Source organism: Saimiri boliviensis, chromosome 5 (genome assembly GCF_048565385.1).
Source record: "Saimiri boliviensis isolate mSaiBol1 chromosome 5, mSaiBol1.pri, whole genome shotgun sequence".
Lineage (NCBI taxonomy): Eukaryota > Metazoa > Chordata > Mammalia > Primates > Cebidae > Saimiri > Saimiri boliviensis.
Genome location: NC_133453.1, coordinates 50,663,674 through 50,687,326, shown reverse-complemented (window position 1 = coordinate 50,687,326; position 23,653 = coordinate 50,663,674).

Here is a 23,653-nt window from a genome sequence, read left to right as displayed (position 1 = left end):
AAGCCCAAAGTGATTACATAACATATGTGAGCACACACAGCTGTATCTAGTGCTCTACTAGTTCTACTTTAAATGTTTATATTACCTTAAACAAAGGAAGGTAAGTAGTGGAAAAAAATCAGATTTTGCTGCAAAGCCAAATAAAAAATGACTTGAGATTGTCACCTACTTTCTCCTTTTACAAACATAAATAATCAAGAGTTAACTATTAACCTTGTAAAAGGAAAATAAATCTTAGGGCTCCTAAATCAATAAGCTAAAGAGAAAAGTCAAGGTGGAAACTGCTTAAGACCAACATGCCTCCCATTCTGTTCAGAGTCACCCCTCTGCTCACTGAGATAAATGCGTATCTGATTAGCCTCTCCTTTGGAGAGGCTATTAGGAGTTATTAGGAGAGGCTCCCAACTTATTGGGAAAGCTCATTTTTAGCAGGTTATATTGTCTCATGTCCTATGAAAAGAAAATAAGGGGAGCAAGGCAAAAAAAAAACAATAAATAAAAGAACAATCCTCGAAAATCTATATAGGCTGCATTACTTTGAAGTCCATACATCAGTAGGCAGATATGAAAGTGGCTTATGTATGTAAATAGGTTGCTGTTATTTTCTTCTGAAGTTTAATTTGTCTAGCTTCACTTTGCAGGACTGTGAATGGATTGAACATTTTTTTGGGAAAAATAGATGTTTTTATATGATTTCTTTTAAAAAAGGCATTTTTGCTTTTAAACTGGCTTTCATTTTATCTTGAGACACTGGTAAATTATAGCAATTTAACTTGCAAGACAGTGATGCTGTACTGCCAGAAATATATTTTAAGTAATTCACTAATAATAATAGCCAAAAAAATTTCTACATTTTTACATGTAACTTACTAAATATGTATGATCCTTGTTATCTATTTTGAAGTTATTTGCATTCTTTTTTGGTCTTTTCTCCTTAGTTTTCTCAGTCAATAATGGTTGTAGAATAAACACTTCCCTGTATACATAGCAATAATTCTTGATCCCAGATGAAAACAAGATTCCCAGCCACTCACACACATTCAGGTCTTAAATAACAAAGATGTTATTGCAGCAATCCAGTTTTAGCAGTTTTCCCCCTTAAAAAAAATAAATAAAATGTACAATCCTCTGTCCTTTAAGTTGAAAGGAGAGTACCTCATGTTTTGTAGGTTTCTTTAGTATGAGTTTGAGGATACTGTTTATGCTAGTATATGAGTATGGCACTTCTCCCACTTTAATGTGCATGTGAATCTCTCTGGGCTTCTCTGATTAAGTAGGTCTCGGGGAGAGTCTGATATTCTACATTTCTGGCAAGTTCTCTGGTGATGCTGATGCTGCTGGTTCATGAATTACACTTGGATTAGCAAGAGTGCACATAATCCTGTGGCCAAGTGCCAGAGTCTTGAAATAGAATACAGATAGATTTTTAATGCAAATATATACTAAAAATAATCAGATTAATGAATCTGTTTATGGCTTTCTATTCTCTTTGGGAAGTCGTTTCTCCTGGGACATCATTTTCTATTTAGAAAATCAGATTTATATGTCTCAAAAATATTATGAGGTAGCTGGATCCACCATCATTTCTTTCTTTATTGTACACATAGGCATTCCCCCATGAAAAGGTGGGACCTGTTCCTCCACTCCCTCGAATCTGGGCTAGTTTATGATTACTTTGCCCATTGGATTATAACAGAAGTGACACTATACAACTTCCAAGACTAAGTCATAGAAACCTTGCAGCCTTCCTGGCCGTCTTGAAATGGTTGTTATGGGGAAGCCAGTTACCTTGAAGGGAGACAGTCTACCCTGAGTCTGCCATTGTATAAAAAGTATAAGCTAGACAGATAAAGAGGCTATGTAGAAAAAGATGCTTGATTAGTTCTCAGTTGTTACAGTCTTCTCAGCTCTGGTGCCAGACATTGAGGAAAGATGTCTTCGGATAACTTCACTCTCAGCTGTCATCTGATTACAACTATATGAGGTAGCTCAAGTGAGGACCACCCAGCTGAGCTCTTTAACCCCCAGAACGAAGAAATAAAAATTGCTAAACCATTAAATTTTGTGGTGATTTGTTTTGAAGAGACAGATGAAGAGAACATTTATGTTATGCTAACTTGAGTTTTCTTTTTTTTTTTTTTGAGATGGAGTTTCGCTCTTGTTACCCAGGCTGGAGTGCAATGGCGCGATCTCGGCTCACCGCAACCTCCGCCTCCTGGGTTCAGGCAATTCTCCTGTCTCAGCCTCCTGAGTAGCTGGGATTACAGGCACGCGCCACCATGCCCAGCTAATTTTTTGTATCTTTAGTAGAGACGGGGTTTCACCATGTTGACCAGGATGGTCTCGATCTATCGACCTCGTGATCCACCCGCCTCGGCCTCCCTAACTTGAGTTTTATTACTGAAATGTCTTTTTGGTCTTCCAGGAAATGACCAGTATAGGGATTGCAAATTAATCTGAAATTTTCATACAAATAATAATATGGTCCTGGTTTTATGTAAATATGTAGCATTTTGTTTTTTAAATTAAAATGTTTGAGTATTATTTATTTATTTATTTATTTGAGATGGAATTTCACTCTTGTCACCCAGGCTGGAGTCCAATACCTAATCTTGGCTCACTGCAACCTCTGTCTCCTGGGTTCAAGTGATCACTTGCCTCAGCCTCCCCAGTAGGTGGGATTACAGTTGCCTGCCACCACCACTATCTAATTTTTTGTATTTTTAGTGGAGTCGGGGTTTCACCATGTTGACCAGGCTGGTCTCGAACTTCTGACCTCAGTTGATCCCCCTGCCTCGGCCTCTCAAAGTACTGGGATTAAAGGCATAAACCACTATGCCCAGCCTAAATGTTCTAGTATTAATTTATATATGAGTCATATCTTATGATGCCTTGGAGACTGGGGATATCAGTATTTTTGGCTGCTTTATAGATCTAATTTTTTGCTTTGTCACATTATCACTAGGGTTTACCATTCTCACCTATCCAGGCAATCAAACTATGAGTGAGAAAGCAATTAATATTCTTTATTGAACATTAGCTTTTCTTTTAGTTTCGATTAATGCCATGTTTTGTCTAGATATTGCTCCTCACAGTAGTTTCTTAAGGCACTCTCCTTTGAGCATTACTTCTTTCATAAGAATGATTTAGTACAATTTACAAACTTATTTATTTACTCAGTATTTACCAAACATCTGTCATACACATCCTGGGAGATTGAAAACATAGAGTAATTCAAAATTAAAACATAATCTATCCTCAAGAAGATTTTGGTCTTAAATGAGAAAGGTCCATAAATAGCCGTAATAAACCAATGATAAATCAGAGGAATAGAAATGCAGGAGAGGATCAGAATAAATAAAAGTCACATCAGTAAGGTGATCAGCTTCATGAAGAAAAGTGCATTTGAGTTCAGCAATGAGGGCTGGGAAGGTTTTCTTATCTGCTTTTTAATTAGAAGTGAAAGAAGGCATTCTAGACATAGGAAACAAAAGGATAGAGGTAGTAGGGGTGAAACATTCAGAACTGTGCCTTAGCAAAGGTTGCTGTGGCGGCAAGGGGTGAGGGAGAAACTCAAGTCCAGTTAGAGGCCTGTTGCAGTAGTTAGAGCACACACACAAAAATGCATGAATTAAGGTAATGGCCCTGGAAACCGGAGGGAAGAAAGGAGACAAGTGGAGATAAATGCAACAGGACTTGTGCTTGCTTTTTCTTTTTTAATTGCTTTTTAAAAAATTATGCTTTAAGTTCTGGGATACATGTGCAGAATGTGCAGGTTTGTTAAATAGGTATATACATGTGCCATGGTGGTTTGCTGCACCCATCAACCAGTCACCTCTGTTAGGTATTTTTCCTAAAGCTATCCCTCCCCTAACCCCCTACACCCTGACAGGCCCCAGTGTGTGATGTTCTCCTCCCTGTGCCCGTGTATTCTCACTATTCAACTCTCACTTATGAGAGAGAATATGTGGTGTTTGGTTTTCTGTTCCTGTGTTAGTTTACTGAGAATGATGGTTTCCAGCTTTATCCATGTCACTGCAAAGGGCATGAACTCATCCTTTTTATGGCTGCATAATATTCCATGGTTTATATGTGCAGCATTTTCTTTATACAGTCTATTTTTGATGGGCATTTAGGTTGGTTCCAAGTCTTTGCTATTGTGAACAGTGCTGCAATAAACATACATGTGCATGTGTCTTTATAGTAGAATGATTTTTAATCCTCTGGGTGTATACCCAGTAATGGGATTGCTGGGTAAAATGGTATTTCTGGATCTAGATCCTTAAGGAATCACCATACTGTCTTCCACAATGGTTGAACTAATTTACACTCCCACCAACAGCCTAAAAGCGTTTCAATTTCTCCACATCCTCTCCAGCATCTGTTGCTTCCTGGCTTTTTAATGGCTGCCATTCTAACTGGCATGAGATGGTATCTCATTGTGGTTTTGGTTTGTTTTTTTCTAATCACCAGTGATGATGAGCTTTTTTTCATGTTTGTTGATTGCATAAATGTCTTCTTTTAAGAAGTGTCTGTTCATATCCCTTGCCCACTTTTTGATGGGGTTGTTTTTTTCTTGTAAATTTGTTAGTTCCTTGTAGATTCTGGATATTAATCCTTTGTCAGATGGATAGGTTGCAAAATTTTTCTCCCATTCTGCAGGTTGCTCATTCACTCTGATGATAGTTTCTTTTGCTGTGCAGAAGCTCTTTAGTTTAATTAGATCCCATTTGTCAATTTTGGCTTTTTTTGCCATTGCTTTTGGTGTTTTAGTCATGAAGTTTTTGCCTCTGCCTATGTCCTGAATGGTATTGTCTGGGTATTTTTCTAGGGTTTTTATGGTTTTAGGTCTTATGTTTAAGTCTTTAATTCATCTTGAGTTAATTTGCATATAAGGTGTAAGGAAGGGATCCAGTTTCAGCTTTCTGCACATGGCTAGCCAGTTTTCCCAACACCATTTTTTAAATAGGAAATCATTTCCCCATTGCTTGTTTTTGTCATGTTTGTAAATGATCAGATGGTTGTAGATGTGTGGCATTATTTCTGTTCTGTTCCACTGGTCTATTTATCTGTTTTGGTACCAGTACCATGCCATTTTTGGTTACTGTAGTCTTGTAGTATAGTTTGAAGTCAGGTAGCATGATGCCTCAGCTTTGTTCTTTTTGCTTAGGATTGTCCTGGGTATATGGGCTCTTTTTTGGTTCCACATGAAATTTAAAGTAGTTTTTTTCTAAATCTGTGAAGAAAATCAATGGTAGCTTGATGGGGATAGCACTGAATCTATAAATTACTTTGGGCAGTATGGCCGTTTTCACAATATTAGTTCTTCCTATCCATGAGCATGGAATGTTTTTTCATTTGTTTGTGTCCTCTCTTATTTCCTTGAGCAGTGGTTTGTAGTTCTCCTTGAAGAGGTCTTTCACGTCCCGTGTTAGTTGTATTCATAGGTATTTTATTCTCTTTGTAGCAATTGTGAAGTTGCATTGGGAGTTTGCTCATGATTTGGCTCTCTTTAAGTTGTTATTGTTGTATAGGAATGCTTGTGATTTTTGCACATTGATTTTGTATCCTAAGACTTTGCTGAAGTTGATTATCAGCTTAAGGAAATTTTGGGCTGAGATGATGGGGTTTTCTAAATATAGAATCATGTCATCTGCAAATAGAGACAATTTGAGTTTCTCTCTTCCTATGTGAATACGATTTATTTCTTTTTTTTGCCTGATTGCCCTGTCCAGAACTTCCAATACTATGTTGAATAGGAGTGGTAAGACAGGGCATCCTTGTCTTGTGCCAATTTTCAAAGGGAATGCTTCCAGCTTTTGCCCATTCAGTATGATATTGGCTGTGAGTTTGTCATAAATAGCTCTTATTATTTTGAGATATGCTTCATCAATACCTAGTATATTGAGAATTTTTAGCATGAAGCGCTGTTGAATTTTGTTGAAGGCCTTCTCTGCATCTATTGAGATAATCACGTTTTTTGTCTTTTGTTCTGTTTATGTGGTGGTTTATGTTTATAGACTTGCATATGTTGAACCAGCCTTGCAGCCCAGGGATGAAGCCAATTTGATTGTGGCAGATAAGCTTTTTGATGTGCTGCTGGATTTGGTTTGCTGGTTTTTTGTTGAGGATTTTCACATTAATGTTCATCAGGAATATTGGCCTGAAATTTCCTTTTTTTTGTTGTGTCTTTGCCAGATTTTGGTGTCAGGATGATGCTGGTCTAAATGAGCTAAGGAGGAATCCTTCTTTTTCTATTATTTGGAATAGTTTCAGAAGAAATGGTACCAGTTTCTCTTTGTAATTTTGGTAGAATTTGGCTATGAATCCAGTCCTGGGCTTTTTTTGTTTGATAGGCTATTAGTTACTGCCTCAATTTCAGACCTTGTTATTGGTCTGTTCAGGAAATCGCCTTCTTCCTGCTGTAGACTTGAGAGTGTGTATATGTCCAGGAATTTATCCATTTCTTCTAGATTTTCTAGTTTATTTGCATAAAGGTGTTTATAATATTATCTGATGGTAGTTTGTATTTCTATGGGACCAGTGGTGATATCCTTTTTTTTTTTTTTTTTTTTATGGTGTCTATTTGATTCTTCTCTCTTTTCTTCTTTATTAGACTGGATAGTGGTCTATATATATATTGTTAATCTTTCAAAAAACCAGGTCCTGGATTCATTGATTTCTTGAAGGGTTTTTTGTGTCTCTGTCTCCTTCAGTACTGCTCTGATCTTAGTTATTTCTTGTCTTCTGCTAGATTTTGATTTTATTTGCTCTTGCTTCTCAAGTTCTTTTAATTGTGATGTTAGGGTGTCGATTTTAGATCCTTTCTGCTTTCTCCTGTGGGCATTTAGTGCTATAAATTTCCATCTAAACACTGCTTTAGCTGTGTCCCAGAGATTCTGGTATTTTGTGTCTTTGTTCTCACTGGTTTCAAATAATTTATTTATTTCTGCCTTAATTTCATTATATACCTAGTAGTCATTCAGGAGAAGGTTTTTCAGTTTCCATGTAGTTGTGCAGTTTTGAGTGAGTTTCTTAATCCTGACTTCTAATTTGATTGCACTGTGGTCTGACAGACTGTTATGATTTCCGTTCTTTTGCATTTGCTGAGGAATGTTCTACTTCCAAATTATGTGGTCAATTTTAGAATAAGTGTGATGTGGTGCTAAGAAGAATGTATATTCTGTTGATTTGGAGTGGAGAGTTCTGTAGACCTTGTTCCAGAGCTGAGTGCAAGTCCTGAATATCTTTGTTAATTTCTGTCTTGTCGATCTGTCTAATATTGACAATGGAGGGTTAAAGTCTTCCACTATTATTGTGTGGGAGTTGAAGTCTCTTTGTAGGTCTCTAAGAACTTGCTTTTTGAATCTGGGTGCTCCTTCTTTGTCTTTTTTGACCTTTGTTGGTTTAAAGTCTGTTTTATCAGAGACTAGAATTGCAACCCCTGCTTTTTTTCTTTTTCATTTGCTTGTAAATATTCCTCCATCCCTTTATTTGCTTGTAAATATTCCTTTTATTTATTTCATTTGCTTGTAAATATTCCTCCATCCCTTTATTTTGAGCCTATGAGTGTCTTTGCATGTTAGATGAGGCTCCTGATATAGCACAATGATGGGTATTGACAGTTTATCCAATTTGCCAGTCTATATCTTTTAATTGGGGCATTTAGCTCATTTAGATTTAAGGTTAATATTGTTATGTGTTAATTTAATACTTCCTTTAGATGCTAAGGGATTATTGTGCCCATTAGTTAATGCAGTTTCTTCATAGGGTTGATGGTCTTTAAAATTTGGTATGTTTTTGCAGTGGCTGGTACCGATTTTTCCTTTCTATATGTAGTGCTTCCTTCAAGAGCTCTAGTAAGGCAGGCCTGGTGGTGACAGAAATCTCTCAGCATTTGCTTGTGTGTAAAGGACTTTATTTCTCCTTTGCTTATAAAGCTTAGTTGGGATGGATATGAAATTCTGAGTTAAAAATGCTTAAGAATGTTGAACATTGGCTCCCATTCTCTTCTTGCTTCTAGGGTTTCTGCAGAGAGATCCACTGTTAATCTGATGGGTTACCCACAAAACTCTCTGGCTGCCCATAACATTTTTTTCCTTCATTTCAACCTTGGTGAATCTGACAATTATGTGTCTTAGGGTTGCTCTTCTCGAGGAGTATCTTTGTGGTGGTCTCTGTATTTCCTGAATTAGAATTTGGCCTGTGTTGCTATGTTGGGGAAATTTTCCTGGATAATATCCTGAAGAGTGTTTTCCAACTTGATTCCATTCTCCCCATCACTTTCAGGTACACCAATTGAATGTAGGTTTAGTCTTTTCACATATTTCCATATTTCTTGGAGGCTTTGTTTGTTCCTTTTCATACTTTTTTCTCTAACTTTGTCTTTGTGCTTTATTTCATTAAGTTAATCTTCAATCTCTCATATCCTTTCCTCCACTTGATCCATTTGGCTATTGATACTTGTGTATGCTTCACATACACGAATGTGTTTTTTAGCTGTGTTTTTTGTTCTGTGCTTTTCAGCTATGTTTTTTGTGTTGCTCTTTTCAGCTCCATCAGGTCATTTATGTTCTTCTCTAAACTGGTTACTCTAGTTAGTAATTCCCCTAAACTTTATTCCAGGTTCTTAGCTTCCTTGCTTTGGGTTAGTACATGCTCCTTTAGCTCTGAGGAGTTTGTTTTTACCCACCTTCTGAAACCTAATTCTGTCAATTCGTCAAACTCATTCTCCTTCTGGTTTTGTTCTCTTGCTAGTGAGTTGCGATCCTTTGAAGAAGAAGTGTTTAGGTTTTTGGAATTTTTGGCCTTTTTGTGCTGGTTTTTCCTCATCTTCATGGATTTTCTACCTTTGGTCTTTGATGTTGGTGACCTTTGGATGGGGTTTCTGTATGGATATCCTTTTTGTTGACGTTGATGCCATTCCTTTCTGTTTGTTAGTTTTACTTCTAACAGGCCCCTCTGCTGCAAGTCTGCTGGAGTTTGCTGGAGGTCCACTCCAGACCCTGTTTGCCTGGGTATCACCAGTGGAGGCTACAGAACAGCAAATATTGCTGCCTGTTCCTTCTTCTGGAAGCTTCGTCCCAGAAGGGCACCCACAAATGCCACCTGGAGCTCTTCTGTATAAGGTGTCTCTTGGCCCCTCCTGGGAGGTATCTCCAAGTCAGGAGGCACAGGGTCAGAGACCCACTTGAGAAGACAGTCTGGAGAACTCTGCTGGGAGATCCACTGCTCTCTTCAGAGCCCCTGGCAGGAATATTTAAGTCTGCTGAAGCTGTACCCACAGCAACCCCTTCCCCCAGGGAGATGAGAGTTTTGTCTATAATCCTCTGACTGGGGCTGCTGCCTTTCTTTCAGAGATGCCCTGCCCAGAGACAAGGAATCTAGAGAGGAAGTCTGGCTATAGTGGCTTTGCCAAGCTATGATGGGCTCTGCCTAGTTTGAACTTCCCAGCGCTTTGTTTACACTGTGAGGGAAAACCACCTACTCAAGCCTCGGTAATGGTGGATGCCCTTACCCCCATCAAGCTTGAGTGTCCCAGGTCAACTTCAGACTGCTATGCTGGCAGTGAGAATTTCAGGCCAGTGCATCTTAGCTTGCTGGGCTCCATGGGAGTGGGATCCACTGAGCTAGACCACTTACCTCCCTGGCTTCAGTCCCCTGTCTAAGGGAGTGAAGGGTTCTGTCTCACTGATGTTCCAGGTCCACTAGGGAATGAAATAACTCCTGAAGCTAGCTTGGTGTCTGCCCAAATGGCCTCCCAGTTTTGTGCTTGAAACCCAGAGCCCTGGTGGCTTAGGCACCCAAGGAAATCTCCTGGTCTGTGGGTTGTAAAGACTGTGGGAAAAGCAGTCTTTGCATCTGGGCCAGAGTGCACCATTCCTGAAGACACAGTCCCTCATGGCTTCCCTTGGCTAGGGGAGAGAGTTACCCAAGCCCTTGCACTTCTCAGGTGAGGCAACACCCCACCCTGCTTCAGCTTTCCCTCCATGGGCTGCACCCACTTTCTAATTAGTCCCAATGAGATTGCAGGGTACCTCAGCTGGAAATGCAATCACCTGCCTTCCTCATTGACCTTGCTGGGAGCTGCAGACTGGAGCTATTCCTATTTGGCCATCTTGCCAGCCACCCTTGTGCTTGCTTTTGTATGTACAGCTGGCCCTCCCTAAACATGGGTTCTGCATTTGTAAGTCCAACTAACTGTAAATGAAAACTTTTGGGGAAAAAATGCAATAAAAAATAACAATACAACAATAAAAAATCCAAATAAAAAATTAAGTATAAAAACTATTTACATAGCTTACATTTTAATAGGCATTATAATTAATCTAGAGATGACTTAAACTATATGGGAGTATGTACATATGTTATATGCAAATACTATGCCATTTGTTTTATTTTTTGAGACAGAGTCTTGCTCTGTCACCAGGCTGGAGTGCAGTGGCATGATCTCGGCTCACTGTAACCTCTGCCTCCCAGGTTCAAATGATTCTCCTGCTTCAGTCTCTTGAGTAACTGGGACTACAGATGCATAGTAGTCCCAGCTCATTTTTTTGTATTTTAGTAGAGACCGGGTTTCACCGTGTTAGCCAGGATGGTCTCGATCTCCTGAACTTGTGATCTGCCCACCTCAGCCTCCTAAGGTTCTAGCGTTACAGGTGTGAGCCACCGTGCCCAGCCGCCATTTTATTATAAAGGACTTTAGCATCTGTGGGTTTTGGTATCTGGTATGTGGACTGGTCCTGAAACCAATCCCCTGGGCATCCCAAGAGATGACTATATATATATTTTCAAGGTATCATAGGCATTGCATGTGACTCAATTTTCATTTCTCTGCATAAATTATACTACCATTAGTATAATGGTATATAATTATGGCCACATTATACGGATGGACACTGGTGGAAGGGTCTGGGTTCAATAAAAACAATTTTCTCTGAAAATCTGTTTTTCAAATATATATCCTTTGTACATTAGGTAATAGACCAAGAATGTCTTTAGATGTGCTGCTTTTAAAAATAAAAATTAGTGTAACGTTCATGTCTTAGAAGAACAGAATGAATACTTCTAATATCAGACTTACACACAGAATCTTTGAAAGATGAATGAACTTTGCCGCTGAAGTGTAGATCAAAATAATTTTCTTTATAGCACATTTACGAAGTAACATTCAGTTTAATCTCCCTGATCTTATGCCCCTTTATCATAGAATGGACATCTGAAGTTGTTTTTCTATTTTACTTATATCTTCCACAGGTAGAATTGACATCTACCTCTTTTGGGCATCCTCAAATAAAATCTTGTTTATTACTGAATTAGAAATGAGAACTAAATCTCACTGAGCTCACTAAGTTTCAATAATGCTTGAAACTACCTAATCAATTTTAGACTTGTTTCTTCTCGGATCACCTCATTTGATCTCTCTCTTCTCATGACCATATCAGGCAATTTAATTTTATTTATATAATTCTGCTTCTACTTTTAGTTTTCCTCTTATATAGTATTACATAATATTGTTATTTGTTACTACAGTATCATTAGAATATATAATATTAAATATATAGAAAATAAAATTATATAGAAAAGTTAATATATCATTATGTTATATAAACAAAATAATGTTTCTTATGCTTGAAATAAGTCTCATTTTCTTAATGTGGAAGTTTTTTATGTCTTTTCTTAAAATACCTCTCATAATATCTTATTTCAAATATTAGGAAAGATTTGCCTTTATATTTTCAAAATGTAAAGGCCATACTTAAAAACCTTCTTAACTAAAAAGTGCCAATTAAAATTTAGAAAATTTAGAATCAAATATAAAATATTGAATATTAAACATTCATATTAAATATTTAAAACATCTCAGTACTGAATTCTAGGCAATTGAAAGAACAACACTAATGAAAGAAAAAAAGACTGAAATAAAAAGGTGACTTGAACACTATTTACAACCAAAAAAATGCAATTGGTTACAATTAATGAAGAAATAAAATGAGATCAGGGTCATTAACATAGAAGAAAATATTCAAATGAAAGAGCAGAGGAAAGAGAAAGTGGAAGAAAACGTTCTAAGTAGGCAGGAAGAAAGGAAATGAAAAGGAATATCACCACGAAAGTCCTTCTCCCATTTTCTCCTCCATTAACATTTTATACGGTTCTACACTAGTATGTAATCCTAATGCCTGGCTACTCCAGCTGGCCAAAATCTCCTATTTTTATTTTTAACACTGAAGTAACTCTTATACCCTAGCACTTGTGTTTACCATTCATTCAGTGCTCATATTAAAGTCAGTATTGTGATTTTTCTTATATTGCTTCACTTCTGTTTATCTTTATTGCCTGGCATGAAAACTAACCCAGAAGGCAATCTATTAATATTTGCATATTTGAATAAAACATTTTATTTAGCTCTCTTTTTCTCCAGTTCCAACTCTGCAGGTATTAATGTACCAATGCTGGTCTTAATCCCCACACTCTCCAAAGGAGAAGCATCATGGGAAAGAGGAGTAATGTTTTATTTGGGAGCAAATCTTGAGGGGACTTGAATATCAGGCTAAAGGTTTTCAACATTGGAAAGAGCAACTAAATGTTTTTGAATAGGAAGGTAACACAATCAGAGCCATACAGTTTAAAAGCAAGTTTAAGATGAATCAGAATGAATAAGAGAAGTAGGAGATCGGTTCAGAAAATCATAGTGCTATGCCAATTAGAATGATGATCATTAAAAAATCAGGGGACAACACATGCTGAAGAGGATGTGGGAAAATAGGAATGCTTTTCCACTGTTGGTGGGAGTGTAAATTAATTCAACCACTGTGGAAGACAGTGTGGCAATTCCTCAGTGATCTAGAAACAGAAATACCATTTGATCCAGCAATCTCATTACTGGGTATATACCCAGAGGATTATAAATCATTCTCTTATAAAGACACATGTACACTTATGTTCATAGTGGCACTGTTCACAATAGCAAAGACTTGAAATCAACCCAAATGCCCATCAATGATAAATTGGATAAAGAACATGTGGCGGCCAGGAGCGGTGGCTCATGCCTGTAATCCCAGCACTTTGGGAGGCGGAGACGGGCGGATCATGAGGTCAGGAGATCGAGACCATCCTGGTCAACATGGTGAAACCCTGTCCCTACTAAAAAAAAAAAATACAAAAATTAGCTGGGCATGGTGGCGCATGCCTGTAGTCCCAGCTACTCGGGAGGCTGAGGCAGGAGAATTGCTTGAACCCAGGAGGCGGAGGTTGCAGTGAGCCGAGATCAAAAAGAAAAAGAAAAAAAGAAAATGTGGCACATATACACCATGGAATACTATGCAGCCATAAGAAATGAGTTCATGTCCCTTGCAGCAACACGGATGAAGCTGGAAACCATCATTCTCAGCAAACTGACGCAAGAACAGAAAACCAAATACCACATGTCTCACTCATAAGTGAGTGTTGAACAATAAAAACATATGGACACAGGAAGGGGAACATCACACACTGGGGCCTGGGGAGTGGGGGGCTAGGAGAGGAATAGCAGGGGGTAGGGGGATTGTGGAGAGATAGCATTAGGAGAAATACCTAATGTAGATGACGGGGTGATGGATGCAGTAAACCACTGCCATGGCACGTGTATACCTATGTAACAAACCTGCACAATCTGCACATGTACCCCAGAATTTAAATAAACAAAATGACGAAAATCATAGTGCTATTACCCAGGCATGGTGGCACATGTCTGTAGTCCCAGCTACTCCAGAGGCTGAGGTACAAGAATCACCTGAACTCAGGAGGCAGAGGTTGCAGTGAGCCAAGATCACGCCAATGCACTCTGGCCTGGGCAACAGAGCAAGACCCTGCCTAAAAAAAAAGAAAGAAAAAAATCATACTGCTAAAATTTCGTTTATGTTATGTCTGTTTTAGTCATCTTGCATTCATTGTGTTATTTCAATATATTAATAGAAGAAGTTTCCTTAGAAGAACTTGAAAAAGAATTTGACTTTCTTGAGGTATACAAATATATTATTTCTAAACTTAAATTCAATCGTAGTAAAATTTTAAACCATATATATTTTTTCAGTTTTCTAGTTCTGATACTTGCCAGTAAAATGTGTTAGTGACTTTGGAGGATGGCAAAGATGGAACTTAACAAGAATGTTGAGTTTATGCCATACATAGACAAAAAGATGCTTTAAATTTATTTAATTTTATCTTGATTTTCATAACAGCAAATATTCTTATATTTGCCTAGGGGAAAATGTACATTTTGTTATCTTCTTTGTGTATTAGGATGATGTTTGTCTCATAAAATGAGTTAGGGAGGATTCCTTCTTTTTGTATTGTTTGGAATAGTTTCAGAAGGAATAGTACCAGCTCTTCTTTGTACATCTGGTAGAATTCGGCTGTGAACCTATCTGGCCCTGGACTTTTTTTGGTTGGTAGGCTACTAATTGCTGCCTCAACTTCAGACCTTGTTATTGGTCTATTCAGGGATTCAACTTCTTCCTGGTTTAGCCTTGGGAGGGTGTAAATGTCCAGGAATTTATCCATTTCTTCTACATTTACTGGATTATGTGTACAGAGGTGTTTGTAGTAATCTCTGGTGGTAGTTTCTATTTCTGTGGCATCGGTGGTGATATCCCCTTTATCATTTTTTATTGCATCTGATTCTTCTCTCTTTTTTATTAGTCTGACTAGCAGTGTATCTATTTTGTTGATCGTTTCAGAAAACTAGCTCCTGGATTTATTGAATTTTTGAAGGTTTTTTTGTGTCTCTATCTTCTTCAGTTCTGCTCTGATCTTAGTTATTTCTTGTCTTCTGCTAGCTTTTGGATTTGTTTGATCTTGCTCCTCTAGTTCTTTTTATTGTAATGTTAAGGTGTCGATTTTAGATCTTTCCTGGCTTCTCATGTGGGCATTTAGTGCTATAAATTTCCCTCTCGACACTGCTTTAAATGTGTCCCAGAGATCCTAGTACATTGTGTCTTTTTCTCATTGTTTTTTTTTTTTTTTTAATCTTTATTTCTGCTTCTGCCCTTATTTCATTATTTATGCAGTAGTCATTCAGGAGCAGGTTGTTCGGCTTCCATGTAGTCTTGTGATTTTGAGTGAGTTTCTTAATCCTGAATTCTAATTTGATTGCACTGTAGACTATGATTTCCATTCTTTTGAATTTGCTGAGGAGTGATTTACTTCCAAATATGTGGTCAATTTTAGAGTGCGATGTGGTGCTAAGAAGCGTGTATATTGTGTGGATTTGAGGTGGAGAGTTCTGTAGATGTCTATTAGGTCAGCTTGGTCCAGATCTGAATTCAAGTGCTGGGGTTACAGGCATGAGCCGCTGCGCCCAGCCCTATATAGTTACTTCTTAAGACTACTTTGCTGCATCAAATATGTTTTGACATGTTGTGTTTTCATTTTAATTTATCTTAAGATACTTTATGATTTTCTTTTGATATCTTCTTTGACCTTTTGGTTGTTCAGGAGCATGTAGTTTAATGTCCACATAATTGGGAATTTCAAAATATTTTTCCTGGTTATCGATTTCTAGTTTCATACCATTGTGGTTGGTAAATATATTTGATAAGAACTTCAGTCTCCTTCAATTTGATAAAACTTGTGTTGTGGCCTAACATATTATCTGTCCTAAAGAGTATTTCATGTGCACTTTGGAAGAATGTGTATTGTGTTGCTATTGGATGGAATGTTTTGTGTGTATCTCTGAGGTCTAATTGGTCTACAGTGTAGTCCAAGTCCAGTGTTTCCTTATTAATTTTCTGTCTGGATGACCTGTCTAGTCTTAAGGTGGGGCATTGAATTCTCTTGCCACTATTGTATTGCTATGTCCTCCTTCAGATCTATTAATATTTGCTTTATATATTTACATACTCCAATGTTGGGTGCATATATATTTACAGTTGTTATAGTATCCTGATGAATCGACCCTTTTATCATTATATAATTATCATCTTTGTCTCTTTTTACAATATTTTATTTCAAGTCTATTTTTTCTGAGAGTAGAATAGTCATACTGCTTTTTTTGTTGTTACTATTTGCGTAAAATATCTTTTCTTCATCTCTTTGCTTTCAGTCTATGTGTGTTCTCAAAGCTAGAGCAAGTCTCTTGTAGGCAGCTTATAGTTGCGTCTTTAAAACAAAATGCATTGAGTCACTCTGTATCTTTTGATTGGATAACCTAATTTATTTACATTCAAGGTAAATTATTGATAAAGACTTACTGTTTATCTTGTTAATTATTTTCCAGCTGTTTTGTAGATTCTTTGCTTCTTCTTTCTCTCTTGCTATCTTCCTTTGTGATTTGTTGATTTTTTGTAGTGGTTTGCTTTGATTCATTTCTCTTTATCTTTTTGGTATCTATTGTAGGCTTTTGCTTTGTGGTTACAATGAGGCTTACAGGAAACATGTTATATTTGTAATAATCTATTTTAAGCTGATAACTTTCATTGCATACAAAAGCACTATGCTTTTACTTCTTCACTCCTACATTTTATGTTTTGGAAATCATAGTTTACACCTTTTTATATTACAAATCTATTAGCAAGTTATTGTAGTTATAATTATTTTCAGTATTTTTATCTTTTAAGATTTCTAAATTGTTTTTTATTCTTAGGCAAGGAAGTCAACACTGATATGGTAACCTGTAATATTTACTGTATAAAACATTTGAATAGTTATTTTTATTAATGGTCATTTGTATGTTTCTTATATGCATCGACTTTAATGAATAACTGCTAGTTTCAATAGTGATAATTATGTGTCAAGATTTTTTAATAAGTATAAAACTGATTTCTGTAACACAGGTCACATGTCTATAATAAATAAATATGCTTTGTTTTAATTTATGGTAGGATAGGCTTCATATACATAAGGTCTTATGTTATTGGATATATTCTAAATTTAGCTTTATTTCATTCAGTAATTTATTTGAAATTGATGGGGCAGACATTTACGTTTGTATTATGATATTACTGAATAAACAAATATACAACTATAAGTGAAATGGTTATTTAAATTACTTTAGAACAAACATTAAAAGTTATATTTGCATAAAAGTCATGATAATTTATAACACCTAGTTTTTTTAAAAGAAATCTTATAGAATGGGAAGCATGGTTTTAGGAACTAGTTTGATAGACATTAAGGATAATGGTTGCAGCCTTATGTCAGCATAGGGTACAGTGTATTACTTTATTGTAGTTTGTTGTTTTGGCTTCACAGTATCACAAAGTCTTGATTCATAGATAGCAATATTGTTGAACCTGAATTCTTTCCTGAGAGTGAATATGGTTCGGCCAAACTACTATAAACCAGTAGCTTCATGCAGAACTATACTTTCTTAACCAATTGTAGTATCATAAGAATTTGGAATGTGTGCAGAGATGGAAAAAAAAGATTTTAAGATCTATTCTCTTTTTCTTCCCTCTCTCTCTCTCCTGCCATCTCTAATTGTAAGAGCTAAAGCATAACCATATTTTTGCTGATAATCAGTACATAAAACTGGAATGGAATTCAAATTAAATTGCTAATATGGTATCAATAAAAGTCACTTATTTAAATTCTCAATGAACACAAAGACACAACTCTTAGGTGATATATTGGATATGTAAACTTTTAAGAGGGTATTTATAAGGACTATTTTGTAATTTATTACTTGCACTAGAGATTGGATGTTATTTGATATAAGCCAACCCTCAGTATCTATTTTCTTTTTAGGCACTGTTCACATGTCAACTAAAGGAAAAGCATAGTTTATTCCACAGATTTAAGTTAAGCTTCTGCATATTTCTCTAAGGGACATTCCCTATGTGTTATTTCTTTCTATGGATTTACATATTGATTAAAGTTTATTTGAATTGTTGGAAACTAGAAAATGCACATGAAGAATTTTACTTACTCTGAGGAAATGTTGCATATTAGACAGTGGAAGGAAAGGAGACTATTTAGGCTTATTACTTAGTGTCTTCAGAATTTACCATATAGATAACCACATCTTGGTTGTAAGAATTACAAGCAACACTTTGGGATTTTTGAAGTTTTATGGGACACAAAAAGCTGAGATGTGCTACTCTTCATACCATTTATTAGGACCCATTTGAACATATGATTATAATTATTTGTTACTAATTTTAAAAGATGTATGTCAGTTTTAAAATTGAAGTGGAGGTACATGCATTAAAATTACTAAATTTTGAAGGGGATTTCTAGATTGTACTGATCTCTTATGTTCTTAAAATTTTTCAAGTCACAGCTGTAATTTATTATTTGATTGTTAAGTGGTTTATAGTAGCTACTCAGGTACTCTGTAGTGTCAAATATTATGCCAGTATTTATCTCATAATTCTGATCATATTTATGTGTGGTAGAAAAATAGTCAAGTGTTTAATGAAGAAATTTGACCAAATTTATAGTTTACTCTAGAAATTTGACTAAATTTACTGTATACAATATGAATTAGAAAAATTCAGGAAAGAAAAGTTTTTGGTTATTTGAAACAGCTATAGTTTCTTTAAAGGCTGATTGTTTTTAAAGCATTAAGCTGCCATTCTTACTATCTTTAATGACTTAAATTCATTTTATTCCTTGATTACCATTTGCCTTATTTTCTCTGAATTATTTGGATTGATTAATTGCTTTAGCAAACATTCTTTAAAAATTTTAGTTTTCTCAGATTTCTTAGAAAACTCTGTTTCTACTCTGTTTGTTTTCCTATAATTACCTCCACTATTTCCTTTAATAATACAAACTGGTTGATTTACCCTTCCTTATGAACATAAGAATAGAAAATAAATATATAATTACTGGAATATATATATGTATATCTGGTTACAGCAACAACTGAACAATTTAATATATTTTTGCATGTCAAGGGAGCTTAGAATGTACAGTGTACTTTTTGTAGGTTGATGCACCACAGCATGTACATAATTACATATGATAAATCTTTCTCTTTATGTTTTAAGTTGTTTTTGTTTTTCATAGAACCAATTCAGTTTTCTCTTGATAATCATTCTAACTTATGCTGTTGTAATTAAATATGATAAATATTAGGATTGTTTGGATATGGCTGGCCTGATGGTTTACACCTATAATCCCAGCACCTTGTGAGACTGAGGTGGGTAGATCACTTGAGGCCAGGAGCTCGAGACCAGCCTGCCCAACATGGCAAAACCCTGTCTCTACTAAAAATACAAAATTAGCTGGGCATGGTGACTCATGCCTATAATCCCAGCTACTCAAGTGGCTGAGGCTAGATAATTGCTTGAACCTGAGAGGCAGAGGCTGTAGGGAACCAAGATCACAACACTGCATTTCACCCTGAATGGCAGAGTGAAATGTTTGTCACAAAAACAACAACAACAACAAGACAGTTTGGATAAATGATCACATATAGTAATTTATGAAAACCAAGGACTTTATGAAGTTTATATAAATAACTCATAAATTGATGTATTATGTGATTTATTATTATCTCTATACTTTTGATTAATTTATGAATCAGTCAATCACATAGTTCATGGTATGTTTCTAAGATGACATGTCAACATTTTACTTCATGTTAGGCAGAATTAAGCTTTATAAAATTTTGCAGTAAAATTAGTGTTTTCTTAATCCTTTTGATGTGAAAAATTACTTCCTGTGTTTCTTTTCAAAACCTAAGCAGCAAACTAAGAATTTTCATTTACATGTTTACTTCCAAAAGGACCAGAAAAACTGTTGTAACGTAATGGCTTGGCTGAGGACATGTACTGCAAAACTGCAGAGTATTTTATTTTAATTTAAAATCATCTATACCTGAGCTAAAGAGAAAAAGGATCTATTGGGAGAAGATCTGAATGCTTTGTTCATCTTGAATAAGCAAATGTATATATTATTCTTTACATGTTTTTCCTCATGTATATATTCAAATACAGTCTCAAGAACTCTTTATATGTACATGTTAATGAACTTCTTTTTCTAAACCTAATTTGACAAATGTCTTTAAGAAAAGAAAGTGACTGGAACACTTTTGACTTCTTTCATATTCTCCCTTAACTTTTCCTCTCCAAGTTCTATAATTAAAAGTAAATATAAGGACCAAATTAACATATTTCACAGTGTTCTTTCTCATCAATTCTTTAATGTTTTCATCAACATTGTTTTTTTTGTTTGGTTGTTTTTTGTTTTTGGGGTGTTTTTTTGAGATGGAATGTCCTCTGTTGCCCAGGCTGGAGTGCAGTGGTGGGATCTCAGCTCACTGCAACCTCTGCCCTCCTGGGTTCAAGTGATTCTCCTGCCTCAGTCTCCCGAGTAGCTGGGACTACAGGCATGTGCCATCACAACTGGCTAATTTTTTTTTTTTTTTTTGTATTTTTAGTAGAGACAGGGTTTCACCATATTAGCCAGGATGGTCTCAATCTCCTGACCTCATGATCTGCCTACGTTGGCCTCCCAAAGTGCTGGGATTACAGGTGTGAGCTACTGTGCCCAGCCTCAACATTGGTTTTGTAATTATTTTTCATCGTCACTCCTGTAATTCATCCATTAAATATTAGTTATCCAGATTTATTAAATTACTAGAATAGTCACTTATTTTGCCCAAAACACTTTAATAGTAATATATTATGTTTTCATTAAAAAGTAAACAAAAGCCCTCCTGAAACTATGTAAGTTACATTTATTGTATTTACCAATTTTGATTACTTTGTCATGCTACAGGGAATTGATTACTGAGAATTTATTATTAAAATATTGGCTTTCCTCATGGTTCCCTTGAATTAAATACATATGGCTATAGATTAGCTGGAACACTGATGAAAATGAATTGTAAGCTCAAACTTCATTATCATTTGTAATTTAAACAGTGAATTTGATACAGTATTACCTCATAATTTTGATGCTCATTGCAGTAAATTTGATATAGAACAGTTGCTACAGAAACCCTCTTCAAATGTGTGACCATTTTTATGGAAAACATCTGGGGTAATTATAATTAGTTCAGGCTGTGTATTGTTTAAAAATAATCATGAATTCATGGAGAAGGAAGCATATCTTTTCCTTAATGACTAGAATAATCCAAATAATATGAAAAAAAAAACCCTTTAAGTTATTGGTAGCTGTACTTAGACTTTGCTTTAGAATATTCTATAAGGAAATGAGAAGCAACTTTTATGTAAAATGCCAAATTGGCACTTTACACCTGTTAGTGTGTTTCGTTTAGAACAGCTGTGTCTTTTATTATCAGTAAACAGATGCAGAAAGTAATGGAATGTTTTAAAGCAATATGTTAATCCTGTCTTCCACTACTGAACTGTCTCACAATATAGTGATTAAATATTGACTCTGCAGCTGTTACTTACAATTATAGAATTTCTTAGTTAATTTCTCCTTCCCAAGCCCAAATGCTTTAATATTTAGAGATCTAGTTTCTAATCTTAAAATGTTTCATAATGTAGTTTATTTATGACAAATGGACTTCTGAAGACAAGTTATCTCAGTACTACAAATTCATATTCTTAAAATTCTTATTAAATGTTTCTATGAATTGATTAATGTTCTTTGTAGGATAAACAATTTAAAATTTTTGTTTATTTTTCTTCACTTGTTAATGAGTATGAAGATGATTATTGACTATAACAATTTTGTTTAATTTTATTCCTGAAAACTGCCAGCAGTAAGCTAAATAGGAAATTATGGTTTTTTCATCAGACATTTATGAACCAGAGTGTATAATACTTTCTTAGAATGATGACTATGCAAGTTATTTCAATTACAATAACCCTTTTGCAGTTTAGTTATGATTTTAATTCTTGTATTTACCTTGTCAGTGAAGATATTTAAAATGTTGCTTCATTATCATATTTATTCTTAAGCTTGAGAGGCAGTTGTATTAGCCAAGATTGTTATTAATATCTAACATTCATTGTGCTCTTAGTATACGAAAGTTATTTTATTATAATATTCTTGTCTTGTTTTGTAGATGAGAAAATTGAAGCTTAGAGACATGAAATAAATTGACCAAGGTTTTACAGCTAGGAAGTAGTAGAGCTTGTATTTAAACCAAGACATTTTCACTCTCAAGCCTCTTGTTCTTAACAGCTTTACGTTTTGCTTGCCATTAGCATCTGATATGAACATTATACTGACGGGAAATTATGTGCAAAGTAAATTTTGACAGTGTTCTTTTTTGAAGCCACCTTGTTCACTGCAGTGTGATTATTAAATTGTTTAGGCAACTTGCCTAAAAAGAAAACATGTTTAAAACATGCATGGCTAGAGAGAGAGCTTCACTTTTTGGTATCTCCTCACACAATGACTGTGTTGGTAGTTCACAGCCTACACAACTTTTTTAAAACTCCCGTTATGCTTTTACACTCTGTACTACTTGTTGAGACAACTCCAGCAATTTTTATTTCTTCCTCTTCCAAAAAATGACCTTTGCCTCTTTACTTCAAGAGTTTTGAAAAGGCGGCATGATGTAGTAGTTTTTACCTATGTTACATGATTTATGCATTAACCAGGCAATGTCAGTTATTATCAAAACTTATTTTTATTAAATGACATTCCTTTGTCAGAATAGTCATTACTAACTACTTCTATATTCTTAGTTTAGTATATCATTCGTCATAGTATGTAACCCCATTTTATATATGAAAAAACTGGGACCTAGAGATATTAAGTAAATTGGCCAGAATCCCAGCAAATGTTGTTTGTGTCAATTTGATCTTTTTCTCAAAAGAAAACAATTAAAAATCTAAAGTGTACAACTAATCATTTTTTAGAGGGTTTTAAGATTTCAAATTACACCAGATGGTTGCTTAAATATACTTTCCCTTGACGCTGATGAGCATACTTGTAAGATTAACTAGGATCACCAATGTCATGCAGTATTTCTGGCGGGGTGGATTTAATATATATTAGAAATCCATTATAAGGTAATTCTGAGGGGGCAAAATGTTTTTGGTTGCAAGCAGCCTAAAATATAAGAACTGATGTATCTTTGCATGCAATAAGAGGAAATGTCATGTTTATAACAGATTTTAACATGAAAAATATATTTTTGCTCAGTTTAATTAGGTATTCTATACTTATTCAGCATTATTGTTTTATTTAAATTATATTTATTAGTGTCTTTATCAAAACCAGTTACCCAACACACAGAATATAAGATAAACAATTAAGCTATCACTTTATAGTGTGTGGCATAGAGCTTTCCCAGGCGGATATACTTATTTGGCTTTTGTCTTTGTTTTACACTTTTGAAATCTTTTAAAAATTAAAACTTTTTAATTTGAGATAATTGAAGATTTACATGTAACCATAAGAAATACTAAGATATCTCATGTACTTTTCACCCAGTTGCCCTCAATGGTAATATATTGTAAAATACATAGTTCAATATCATAGCTAGGACATTAATGTTAATATACTAAAGACACAGAACACAGAACATTTTTATTGATCCCTCATATATTAAACTATTATACTTCTATAATTTTCTTTCTCTTCTTCTTTTTTTTTTTTTTTTTTTTGAGACAGAGCTGTTGAGGGCAATGGCAGGATCTTGGCTCGCTGCAGCCTGCACCTCCCAAGTTCACACAATTCTCGGGCCTCAGCTTGAGTAGCTCAGATTACAGGCGTGCACCACCATGCCCAGCTAATT